The sequence below is a fragment of the Leptonychotes weddellii genome, chromosome 2 (genome assembly GCF_054177405.1).
Source record: "Leptonychotes weddellii isolate Sample4059 chromosome 2, ASM5417740v2, whole genome shotgun sequence".
Classification (NCBI taxonomy): domain Eukaryota; kingdom Metazoa; phylum Chordata; class Mammalia; order Carnivora; family Phocidae; genus Leptonychotes; species Leptonychotes weddellii.
Window position 1 is genome coordinate 169964392 of NC_138370.1, and position 12272 is coordinate 169976663.

At 36.5% G+C, this 12272-nt stretch overlaps 1 protein-coding gene and 1 pseudogene across 6 annotated transcripts in view; both read left to right on the forward strand.

Annotated features, from left to right (window-relative positions):
* RAB28 (RAB28, member RAS oncogene family) overlaps positions 1 to 12272 on the forward strand; it is a 93967-nt gene that overhangs the window by 53387 nt on the left and 28308 nt on the right. The gene's annotated exons all lie outside the window — the stretch shown is intronic.
* On the forward strand, positions 5837 to 12021 carry LOC145720234 (secretory carrier-associated membrane protein 3-like; annotated as a pseudogene).

Consider the following 12272-nt stretch of genomic DNA (forward strand, 5'->3'; position numbering starts at 1 on the left):
AAAAAAAAAAAAAAAGTTTTTCTCAGGGCCCCTGGGTGGCTCAGTCGGTTAAGTGTCTGCCTTTAGCTCAGGTCATTAACCCCGGGGTCCTGGGATCAAGTCCCACATTGGGCTCCCTGCTCAGCGGGGAGTCTGCTTCTCCCTCTCCCTGTGCCCCTCCCCCTCATTGTGCTCTCTTCCTCTCTCTCTCTCTGTCAAATAAATAAATAAAATCTTAAAAAGCGTTTCTCTTGGAGTAAATAAAATTAGCCAGTCAGACTTCTTCAGAATCAGATGATTCATTAACACGAGAACAGTAGTTTTTAGACGGATTTTCTGTAATCTGTCTCTCTTTTTTAAATTTAAATTCAATTTAGTTAACATAGAGTGTATTATTAGTTCTGTAGTCTCTTTAACTTACAATATATTTCATATAGGCCGACAGCTTTCTTTTGCCTCTTTTGAGTGTAAACTCATGTTTATTGTTTCAGCTTCATAGAACATATTGCCCCCATGAGATGTATTTCTGATGGTTAATTTTTTTTTAAGATTTTTATTATTATTATTTTTAAGTAATCCCTACATCCAGCATGAAGCTCAGATTTACAACCCTGAGATCAAGGGTCGCATGCTCTACCGACTTAGCCAGCCACGCGCCCCTCTGGGATTTAATTTTAAATAAGAAGTATTTTAAAGTCAGAATATATATATATATATAGTAACATACCCCAATAAAAGAAGGACTGATGGTTTTAAGTCAGATATTCTTAGATTTGAGATTTTGACTATGTGCATTTGTTTCCTCCTAAGCTGGAAAATTTTTACTCAGTCTTCCAACACAAGCCATTTACTTCTCAAATATGGGTTTACATTTTCATTAGGAGACAGAGATATTCTACACAAAAATGATAAATCTCTTGAAAATGAATACCTGAATGTAGAGTTTTAAAAATATTCAGGAGTGCTTATTAAATCCTACTTTAGAATTTTTCTGTAATTTGTGACTAGCCTAAAAGTACAGAGCAGTCAGTTCAGTCTTAACAAAAAACCAAAACAAAATGGCAGGTATCTGAAAACAAACAAAAAACAAGTGAGCGTTGTTAAAACTTACCAACTGAATTTGTCCATTTTAGTTTCAGTAAAAAAGTATTTTTTGGTTTAAAACTGAACACCAAAGGTGGTTATATGATTTTGTTTCATTCTTTATTCCATCTTCTTCCCCACCACTGCTACTTATATCCACAGAGTTATAACCTGATATACTGATATATTGAGACTGTGAACTGAATTCTTTGTCAGTGGAGATGAATGTTTTTCTAGGTTTGCAGTTAAGCTCCTCCTTTCTTCGTGATCTCGTTTTAAGCATTATAGATTACTGATCACTCTTCTATACTTAAATAAGGGTTGATAAAAATTGATTAAATTTTACATTTAATCTTAGGTTCAGGGGTAAAGTTTTTTTTTTTTTTTAAAGATTTTATTTATTTGAGAGAGAGAGCACAGAGGGAGAGTTAGAGGGAGAAGCAGACTCCCCACTGAGCAGGGAACCTGATGTGGGGCTCGATCCCAGGACCCCGGGATCATGACCTGAGCTGAAGGCAGACACTTAACCGACTGAGCCATCCAGGTGCCCAAAGTTTTTCTCTTTCAAAGGAAGTTTTCTGTTAGGAATTATCTATATTTGTGCCTTTTCCTTAAGTAGAAACTTTTTTTTAGAGGAAGTGTTTTCTTTGATAGTTGTCTTATTATTTATTTCTTGCTTATTGACATATTGGGCTAGCACCATCTTCTGAGTTTGTTATATAATAGTTTAATATCAAAGTCTAAGGGGCATTTTATAATTAAGAAAATGCTTTCAGTTTTTATGAGAATTAGAAATTTTTTTTTCTAAAATCAGTTTGGTTAAAATTTTTTTTTCTAAAATCAGTTTGGATAACCATTAAAAACAACTGTGTGTTAGAATTTGTTATTATTGTAAATATTTGCACACATTCAGTTTCCTCTTATATTCAAAAGTACACATTCATTCATTCATTCATTCATGAGTACCTTTGCTGTACCAAGCACAATGGTGGGGGAGACAGTATGATAGTGTTGTCATAGAGTGATATGCTTAGTACACTGGAGGACTTGACAGCAGAAGTAAATACCTAAACAGAATCTTAAAGGATATGCAGGAACGTACTATACAGAAAAGGGCAAGAAAGAGCAGTCCAAGTTGAAGTAAAACCTTAGAAGCTAGGAAACAGTCTGAAATATAATGGAAATATATATTTGTCCCAGCTGAAGGTTAGGGTGTAAGGCAAAGAGAGTTGAGAAACAGAGATAATGTTTTAAGGAGTTTAGATTTTCTCCAAAGAGCTATAGAAAGCCTCTAAAGGTTTTTTTTTTTTTTTAAGATTTTATTTATTTATTTGAGAGAGAGAATGAGATAGAGAGAGCATGAGAGGGGGGAGGGGCAGAGGGAGAAGCAGACTCCCCGCTGAGCAGGGAGCCCGATGTGGGACTCGATTCCGGGACTCTGGGATCATGACCTAAGCTGAAGGCAGTCGCTTAACCAACTGAGCCACCCAGGCGCCCAGCCTCTAAAGGTTTTTTAAACAGAGGAGTGATTTGACCAGTAGTGTAGAGCAAGGGTCCTCTTTTTGTATAGTCCACTATCTAAGAATGGTTTTTACATTTTTAAATGGTTGGAAAAACATCAAAAGAAGGATATTCCAAAAGTTATGTGAAAATCGTCCATAAACAGTTTTATTGGAAGAGAGCCACACACATCTTTTACATTGTGTCTGTGGTTGTTTTTTCACAACAATGGCAGAGTTGAGTCATATGAAGAACATATGACCCACAATCTGTAATAGACTTACTATCTGACCTTTTACAGAGAAAAGTTTGCCAAAACCTTGTCTAAATACACCAATTAAAATATAAAGGTAGTCAGAGTGGATAAAAAAGCAAGACCCCCTTTTAAGCTGTCTATCAGAAACCCACTTTAAATATGAAGATTCAGTTAGGTTAAAAGCAAAGGGAATGAAAAAGATATTATGCAAACACTAGTCAAAAGAAAGTTGGAGTAGCAATGATAATAATATAAACAAGGAATTTAGTGCAGGGATTAAAAAAGAAAATAAATAAAAAAGCAGGGGCACCTGGGTGGCTCAGTTGTTAAGTGTCTGCCTTCGGCTCAGGTCATGATCCCAGGGTCCTGGGATTGAGCCCCACATTGGGCTCCCTGCTTGGCGGGAAGCCTGCTTCTCCCTCTCCCACTTTCCCTGCTTGTGTTCCCTGTCTCGCTGTGTCTCTGTCAAATAAATAAATAAAATCTTAAAAAAAAAAAAAAAGAAAATATAGTATTCAGAGGGTTAATTCACAAAAAAGCCACCACAATCCTTAATGTCTATAAACCCACAAAGAGAACTTCAAAATACTTAAAGCCAAAACAGATAGAACAGAAGTGAGAAATAGACCATTGCAGCTGAGACTTCAGTACTTCTCTCAATACCGGTAAGGTTTATAGACAAATAGTCAGGATATAGACATGAACAGCATCAACGAGCTGGACCTGATTGACATTTATGGAACATTCCATCCAACAACAGCTGAGTAAGTGTGCTTTCAAGTGCACATGGAACAAGATAGACCATATTCTGGCCTATGAGAAAAGCCTTAACACATTTAAAAGAATTGAATATGTGCTCTGTCAATAATGGAATGAAACTAGAAATTAGTAGCATGGAGATATTTGTAATATCCCAAAATATTTGGAAATTAAACAGCAAGTAACCAGTGGGTCAAAGATTTTGAATTGAACAAAAACGAAACCACTGCTTATCAAAATTTATAGGATGCAGCTAAAATATTAGTGTTTAGAGAGAAGTGGTTAGCATTATTAAATGCTTATATTTGAAAAGAAAAAGAATTCTCAAAATCAATGATCTAAGCCTCCACCCTAAGAAACTAGAAAATGAAGGGCAAATTAAACCTAAAGCAAGGAGAGGAAAGGAAAAAGTAAGGCATAAGTAGAAATCAAAAACAATGGAGAAATCGGGGCACCTGGGTGGCTCAGTCGTTTAGGCATCCAACTCTTGATTTCGGCTCAGGTAATGATCTCAGGGTTGTGAGATCGAGCCCTGCATTGGGTGTGGAAGCTGCTTAAGATTCTCTTTCTCCCTCTCTCTCTGTCCCTACCCCTTACTCTCAAAAATACAAAAACAAAAACAAAAAACCAGTAGAGAAATCAATGAAACCAAAAACTAGTCCTTTGAAAAGAGCAATAAAATTGATAAATCTCTAGCCAAATTGAGCATGAAAAAAAAAAGACACAAATTACAGAGGGGAATTTATCATATATCCTGCAGGTATGAAAAGGAGAATAAGGGAATATTAAGAAAAATTTTACTTCCATAAATTTGACAACTTAGCTTAAATAAACAAATTCCTGTAAAGATACAAACTACCAGAGTTCATTCAAGAAAAAATAGATAAACTGAATACTGCTATATTTATGAAAAAAATTTAATTTATAATTTGAAATCTTTTCAACAAGGGAAACTATAGGCCCAGATGGTTTTGAATTCTACCATACAAACATGTATGGAAGAAATAATTCCAATTGTATTTAAACTTTCCCAGAAAACCAAAGAGGATATGACACTTCCCAGTTCACAGCAACAGCATTAATCTGATAACTAAAATCAGATGAAGACACTATAAGGAAACTACAGACCAATATCCCTCATGAACATAGACGCACACACAAAAAAATCCTTAACAAAATACTAACAATGAATTCAGCAATATACAGTTTTAATAAAAAAGATACTACATCATGTCCAAGTGGGGTTTATCCTGGAAATGCAAGGTTCATTCAGTATTTAAAATCAATTAGTATAATTTACTATATCAGTAGGCTAAAGAAGAAAACCCATTTAATGATCTCAGTAGATGTATAAAAAGCATTTGACAAAATTCAACATTAATTCATGATTTAAGAAAACTCAGCAAACTAGGAATGAGAGGGAACTTCTTCAACCTGATTAATGGCATCTATGAAAAACCCATAGTTAATATCATATTGAGTATCACAGCATGAATGCTTTCCTCCTGAGATCACGTACAAGGCAAGGATGTCTACTCTCACGATTCTTATGTTCAACAATCTTCTTGAGGTCCCAGCTATTGTAAGGCAGTAAGAAAAAGATATATAAAACATATAGATTAAAAATGAAGAAACAAAATGACCAAATTCTCAGATATGATTAATTATGTTGAAAATCCCTGTGTTGAGAAAATTGTACAAGCATAAGAAGACCCAAATAAAATAAGACAAATAATACATTAAAGGATACAAAGACTGAATATTATAAAAATGTAGGTTCTTCTCAAATTGATTTATGGATTCAGCATAATTTCAATAAAAGTCTGAGGGTGTTTTTGTGTGTGGTGTTTAAACAAACCATATCTAAAATGTATATAGAAGGATAAAGGCCAAGAATAGTCACTATGCTCCTGAATTACAAGGTGTTGCTCTGGTGACTCTACAGAGTTCATATTCATTATTGCTTCAGAATCCTTATATGTGGGTTTGTGATATATATGTGACTACAGTAGAAATGTCGTGCAAAGTGATTAGGAGAATTTTGTAATAATGTGGAGAATCTGTAAAAGTGTTGGAGAATTATTAGAAGCAAAGTAATTAACCAATAAGGATCTGGCAGAGTCAGGTGATAATTAAATCCACGAGGCTCATGGCACATACAGGAGATCAAAAGAATATGATCTGATAAAGAATTAATAGTGGTCCTTGGGAAAAACACTATCAATATATTTGCAACAGTGACCCTTCTTTATGAGTGAAGATTGTCATCATTATAATTTTAATAGGAAGTTTTAATATAGTGAGATATACATACATTAGAATATGTAAGATATAGAATAGCTCTTCCCGGGTTAGGAAATAGAGCATTGCCAAGCACCCCAGAAGGTGAGGAGCATATACCATGCCCGTGATCAAGACTTTTTATAAGTAGCTTATAATAAAGACAGTGTGGAATGCACTCAAGGAAACAGAAGAGAGATGCTGGAAACAAAGCTTATGTAAACGGGACTTGGATGTTATTTTGAAAGTGGTATTGAAAATCTTTGAGAAAGAATAGACTATTTAATGAGTAGTCCTGGGACAGTTGTTTATTTGAAAAAGAAAGTGGATCCCTATATTATCCCCATACACAAAAAATTAGTTCACCTGTAATGAAATGTTAATGGCACAACTTTTTAGAAGAAACAAAAGAATTTCTTTCCTGCTTTGATATGTGGAAGGAGTTCTTAAAGAAGATGCAAATGCTAAATTTAAATAATGAATATATCAACCACATAAGGTAAACACCACAGAAGATAAACATGTTTGTTTCTATCAAGTGACACATTAAAGAATTCAAAAAGATAAGCCACAAATTGGGAGAAGGTATTTGTAACAAAAGTAAATGACAAAAGATTACTATACTTTTACAAATATACAAGGAAAAGGCAACTCACTAGAAAAATGGACATAAAACAGAAATAGGAATTTCACAGAATATGAAAGACAAATGGCCCAAAGACATGAAAATAAGTGCAATCTCGTCACTCAGAAGAAAATGCAAAATATAACCACAGGTAGGTAATAAGGTACAAATCAAGAGGCCTAAGAATAACAGTGATGGAGACATAATATGAATCTACAAGAGTTCATATTCACTGCTAGATGGATTGCAAATTAGTACAACCACTTTGAGAATAATTTGGCATTATTCTATAAAGAACATTCATAGACTACGCTTGATCCTAGCCAACAGGCCGAGAAGCGATGAACATTCATATTCATAGACTGTGATTCAACATTTTTTTTTCTTTTTTTACTCTGCTGTATATCTCAGACTGCTCATGTGTGCTTCATGTACATATCAGGTGACATGTACTGTGAATAGTCATAGTGCGTCATTTTTGTTAATAGCTAACACTTGGAAAAAAACTCAAGTGTCCACCATTTGGAGAAAAGAGATATAAATTGTGGTATGTTCATCAGAGGTATCCTTTATGGGCGTGAAAGTGAGTGAACTATTCTACTTGGGATAACATGCATGAAACAACATGGTATAAAAAAAGACCATTCCAGAGGACTACATGTATGAAGAGAAAGTTGTATGAGACTTAAGAATGCAGACTCTGGAATTGGATTGCCATGGGGTTGAGTTATGGTTCCCCTGCTTACTAGATGTGTGTCCTTACCTAAGTCATTTACCCTCTTTGTGCCTCAGGGTTTTCATCCATCAAATGATGGCTGTTGTGAGGATGAAAAGATTTCATATGTGTAAAGTACCTATAAAAACGGTGCTCTAGAAATGTTAGCTCTTCTTATTACTCTGAGATTTTTTGCTATCAGGTACTTTTCGCATTACTCTTTTCTTTTTGTTATTATTTTAAATGATCTTCTTTCATTCCCCCTCTTCCAGTAGATCTAATATATGGTGGGGAATTGGAAAATACAAAGAATTAAATAACTGTAATATAATTGCCAATTAAGGCAATTCTTACTGTGGCTTCTGTTCTTCGCAAGATCCCAGGGTATGCTGGTGTCTAGGCAGGACAAATACGCTTTTTTTTTTTTTTCCCATGCAAGTCTGTGTATGAAAGGCATAAGTGAACTTGGACCCTATTATATCTATATATCATGCAGAGTTTTGCAAACCTGTACAGTTCTGTGCAGGTATGAAATTCTCTAGTAAGAATTCCTATGGAGAATGTTCAAAACATGAATTAATTTTCCAGTTCCTTTAGGCTTTTGGCATGTGGGCAAATGCTAATCTTCATGATTTATGCACACATGTTATAGAAAGCAATAAAAACTGGTAGACAGCCACAGATGTAGAAAGATTTACTTACTCTGTGGTGCTATGTTCTCAGTTAGACCCATTATTTCATTTTAGCGTGACGTTAGAGGAGAAGTAGTTATCCATTATCTATCCCCAGAAAGAAGTTGGGTAATCTAATTAATGATACTGAGTTAGTTGAGGAACTAATATGAATTCTTACATACTCCCTCCTGTCCTCTTGATTCTGGCTGCTTTTGGTGTTGCTCTGGTGATTCTACAGAGTTCATATTCATGATTGCTTCAGAATTCTTATATGTGGGTTTATGATATATATGTGACTACAGTAGAAATGCCGTGCAAAGTGATTAGGAGAATTTTGTAATAATGTGGAGAATCTGTAAAAGTGTTGGAGAATTATTAGAAGCAAAGTAATTAACAAATAAGGATCTGGCAGAGTCAGGTGATAAATAATTAAATCCACGAGGCTCATGGCACATACAGGAGGTCAAAAGAATATGATCTGATAAAGAATTAATAGCGGTCCTTGGGAAAAACACTATCAATATTTTTGCAACAGTGACCCTTCTTTATGAGCATATGAAAAATTAGGTTTGAAGTGAAGATTGTCATCATTATAATTTTAATAGGAAGTTTTAGTATAATGAGATATACATACCTAAGAATATGTAAGATATAGAATAGCTCTTCCCGGGTTAGGAAATAGAGCATTGCCAAGCACCCCAGAGGCCTACGAAGTGCCTTTCTCAATCCTTTTGCTAACTTTAGGGGTAACTATTATCCTTTGTCCTGCTCTTTTCCTTGCTCTTGTTTTCAGTTTTATCATCTGTATATACCTCACTAAATAATATTTATTTTGGCCATTTTTTAAATTTCAGATGAATGCTGTCATTTATGTGTATTCCTTTTTGTCTTGCTTCTCTTGCTCACATGTTTGTGATATTCATTCTTCCTGTGAAGTGAGACTCTATTAATTTTTCAGTCCTATATAGTATTCCTGCAAAATAAGAAAGGATGTACAGTTGATTCTTGAACAACGTGGGGGTTAGGGGTATGACCCCCATGCAGTTGAAAATCCGAATATAACTTTTGACCAAAAACTTAACTACTTGTAGCTTACTGCTGACAGGAAGCCTTATGGATAACAGAAGCTATTGGTTAACACATATTATTATATGCTGTATTCTTACAATAAAGTAAGCTAGAGAAAAGACAATGTTATTAAACTCGTAAGGAAGATAAAATACATTTACAGTACTGTACTGTATTTATCCAAAAAACTTGACACATAGGAGGGAGCTTCGAGAGCTACTGTGGCCGCCACCGCTGTGGCAGGGGTGTGGACAGTAGGGGGCAGCCCGGCTGCAGTGGCCAACAGGGCTCAAAGCGAGCTTCACAACCCCTCTTAGGTCCCAGCTGTGTAACTCAGCGCCGACCTAGCCCACAGTGTGCCACGCTTGACATCTACAACTCTTTGAGCCCTGGGAGCTGCCGCTAGCCTAAGAGCCTCCTGCTCCTGCCCTGTCGCCTTCACCCTTGCTCCCTCCTTGCGGTCCTCCAGGAAGCTCACAAGGTCAGATCTATGACTCCTCCAGCACCCAGGCTTCCCCTGCGGCAGTCATGGCTGCGCTACCAAAGAGGCAGAAGCAGCTCAGCTGGAAGGCAGAGGAGTTGGACCAGAGACAGTGAGGGCTGTAGCATGCTGCCTTAGGGAACACAGCTACTTTACAGAACGGTTGGCCCTTTTTTTTGCCCAGCTTAGCCCTACTTTGTCCAGGACATCTCCACGGAGATCCTCCAGGAATTTCCGAAGACCGTATCCACCAGGTACTACCCTTGCATGTGCAGTACTCTGGCTCTTCTCCTGAATGTCCTCGCCTACCCAGCTTTGCAGAGACCAGCAGTGGCCCAGGCTTGGGCTCTCTGTCCTCTGGGTCCTCCTATTCACTCCCTGCTCCTTTGTGTGCTGGTACTGCCCCATGTATAAGGCCTTCTGGAGTTCATTCAGTTTCTTTGTTTTCTTTATTTTCTTTGTTCAAGATGTTTTTTGTCCTCCGGGCGATAGGCATTCCAGGTTGGGGGTTCAGTGGCTGGATCTCTGTTCTGATGGTGCTGAAGGCCAACACGGCTGTAGCTGTGCTCATACTGCTGCCTGCCCTGTTCTTCACTAGCATCACTGTCCTGGGAATAGGGACACTCAGGCAGATCCACTCCTTGCCCTGGCACAGATGCCGGCTTTCAGGAGGCCCGGCAAGAATTGGCTTCTGGTGTCTTCAGTTTGGTGGTGCAAACTGTAGCTGCCAGGGCAGCCGCTGGGGCTCAAAAATGCCTTCCAGGCCTCATGACCCTGACTGGGATGCCCTGGCTCTGCCACTGGAGGGAGCTGACTTAGCCCCCATCCCTGAGGTCTCTGGGACTTGGCGAGACATCACTACTTGAGGTCTCCTCTCTAGTGCCCCCAATCCCTCAGCCATGACTGCTGAACCTGCTTCAGGGTCTGGAGAGCCCACTGTGACCAGGCATTGCTTCCTCTCCAGCCCCCCCAGTTAGGCCACACTACCGCCCCCTCTTACACACTCCAGTCCCGCTTCCCTCTGCTATGCCAAGTCAATTGCTTTGGTTACTTAAATAAAAAGGAAGTAGAACTGGAACTCAAAATAAATAAATAAATAAAGGCCAACATGTAAGCGGACCTGTAGTTTCAACCCAGTGTTGTTTAGGGGTCAGCTGTATATTATTTTAGACACAGTTGATGCTCTGTATTTCTTTTAAAAACTTAAAAATATTTTTGTCTTTATTCAGCACATTCTTTGTGAGTGGCTATTATGTGCTTTTTTGTGCTTACCTGCTTTTGTTTTTAGCTGCGTGTAACAAAAGAACCAAATAAGCATGGCTTAAATAATGAGCTGATTACATCAGTGTATTTGGTTTCATAAAATCCTAATTTCTATGTCTCTAAAGCATCATGAAACATTTAAAAAGAAAATCCTAACCTGAGGGGAATATTTGGAACAAATCTGGCAAATGTCCTTATTAGAGAAAGTGCTTATACACATTGATAAGGCGAAACACATAAAACACAGTAGAAAATAGAAAAGGAAGGAAGAGACATTTGATAAATAAATATAAAAACTCATATACAGGAAAAATGTTAAACTTCACTGAGGTTTTAAAATTTATACTAGAAAGTAGTTTCTTTGATGATACCTTTTTCTTTATCTGTGGAACAGTGATTTTCAGGCAGCTCTATTTTTTAAGAAGGTTGGTTTAAGAATCTACAGAGTCAAAGTCAAGTTCTGGTCACTAATTTTGTGGCATTAGCAATTCTTCTAATACAGTATGATTTACTATGTCATCAGGGAAAGACAGCATTAGAGAGTGTGCATGGCAGGGTAAAATTAAACACATGCTCACAATCAAATTAATGTATTTCATCTGTCTTCAACTAATAACAATCTGTCATGTTATCTATCTGAGTAGGGGCATAAACAGTTTATTTTGTGTTTGGAGTAACTTCCTGGAGGTAGTTAATGTGACAAGTAGTTTGTTTGAATTGAGTATAACCAGATCAACACTCTAGATGTTTCCTTGATACCCTAAAAATTACTGTGAAAATCTGTACAAGTGCTGTATTTGTATTTTGCTTTTACTTCTTTAAGTTAGACAGAGACATATTTTACAGTCATTTCACAGAGAATATTCTGTTTCTCCCATCATATATGAACTGAAGAGCAAAATATCCTTTTAATGCTTTCTTTCCATTGATAGGGAATAGACATTAATAATGATTAGCATCATACAGCACTTTCCCTTTTTGTAAAAATGTATATTTATACATTCCGGTTTTGATGAAAAAGTCATATTCGTTGTAGAATGTGTTTTTATAGCATGTTGAAAATGAATATTTAGGAAAATAGGAATATCGTAAAGTCTCAGACCAAAAAAAAAAAAAATACTATTGCAATGTATTTCAGATTTTAAAAATCTTAAGGTTTTTCATCACTTAAGTCTGATCAGTAGGTCTGATTATTACACATTTGATATACCTAGTTTTTAAGCTATTTATTACATTTGTACTATAACTTTGAAGGCTGTTCTGTTGATTATATCAGTAATCCTGTAGGTAGATGCAGTGGAGCTCCTGAATAAGTATGCCTGAATGCCAGTAAACAAACTGGACTTAAAAAAGGAAGTTGTCATATACTTGGCTAATTAGTATTAGTGTGTGTGTTTTAGAAGTCAAAATATATACATATTTTAAGCACATATAAATCAAATTTAGTACATTATTAAGGGTATTTTACTTGTCATATTTGGGCTAATCATGATGGATCATTTTTAAGCATTATGTAATTTCACAATTTGCACAGCTGCAAGTACTTTGTAAAGAACTTTATATAATCAAGTGTTAAGGCAAAGAATATC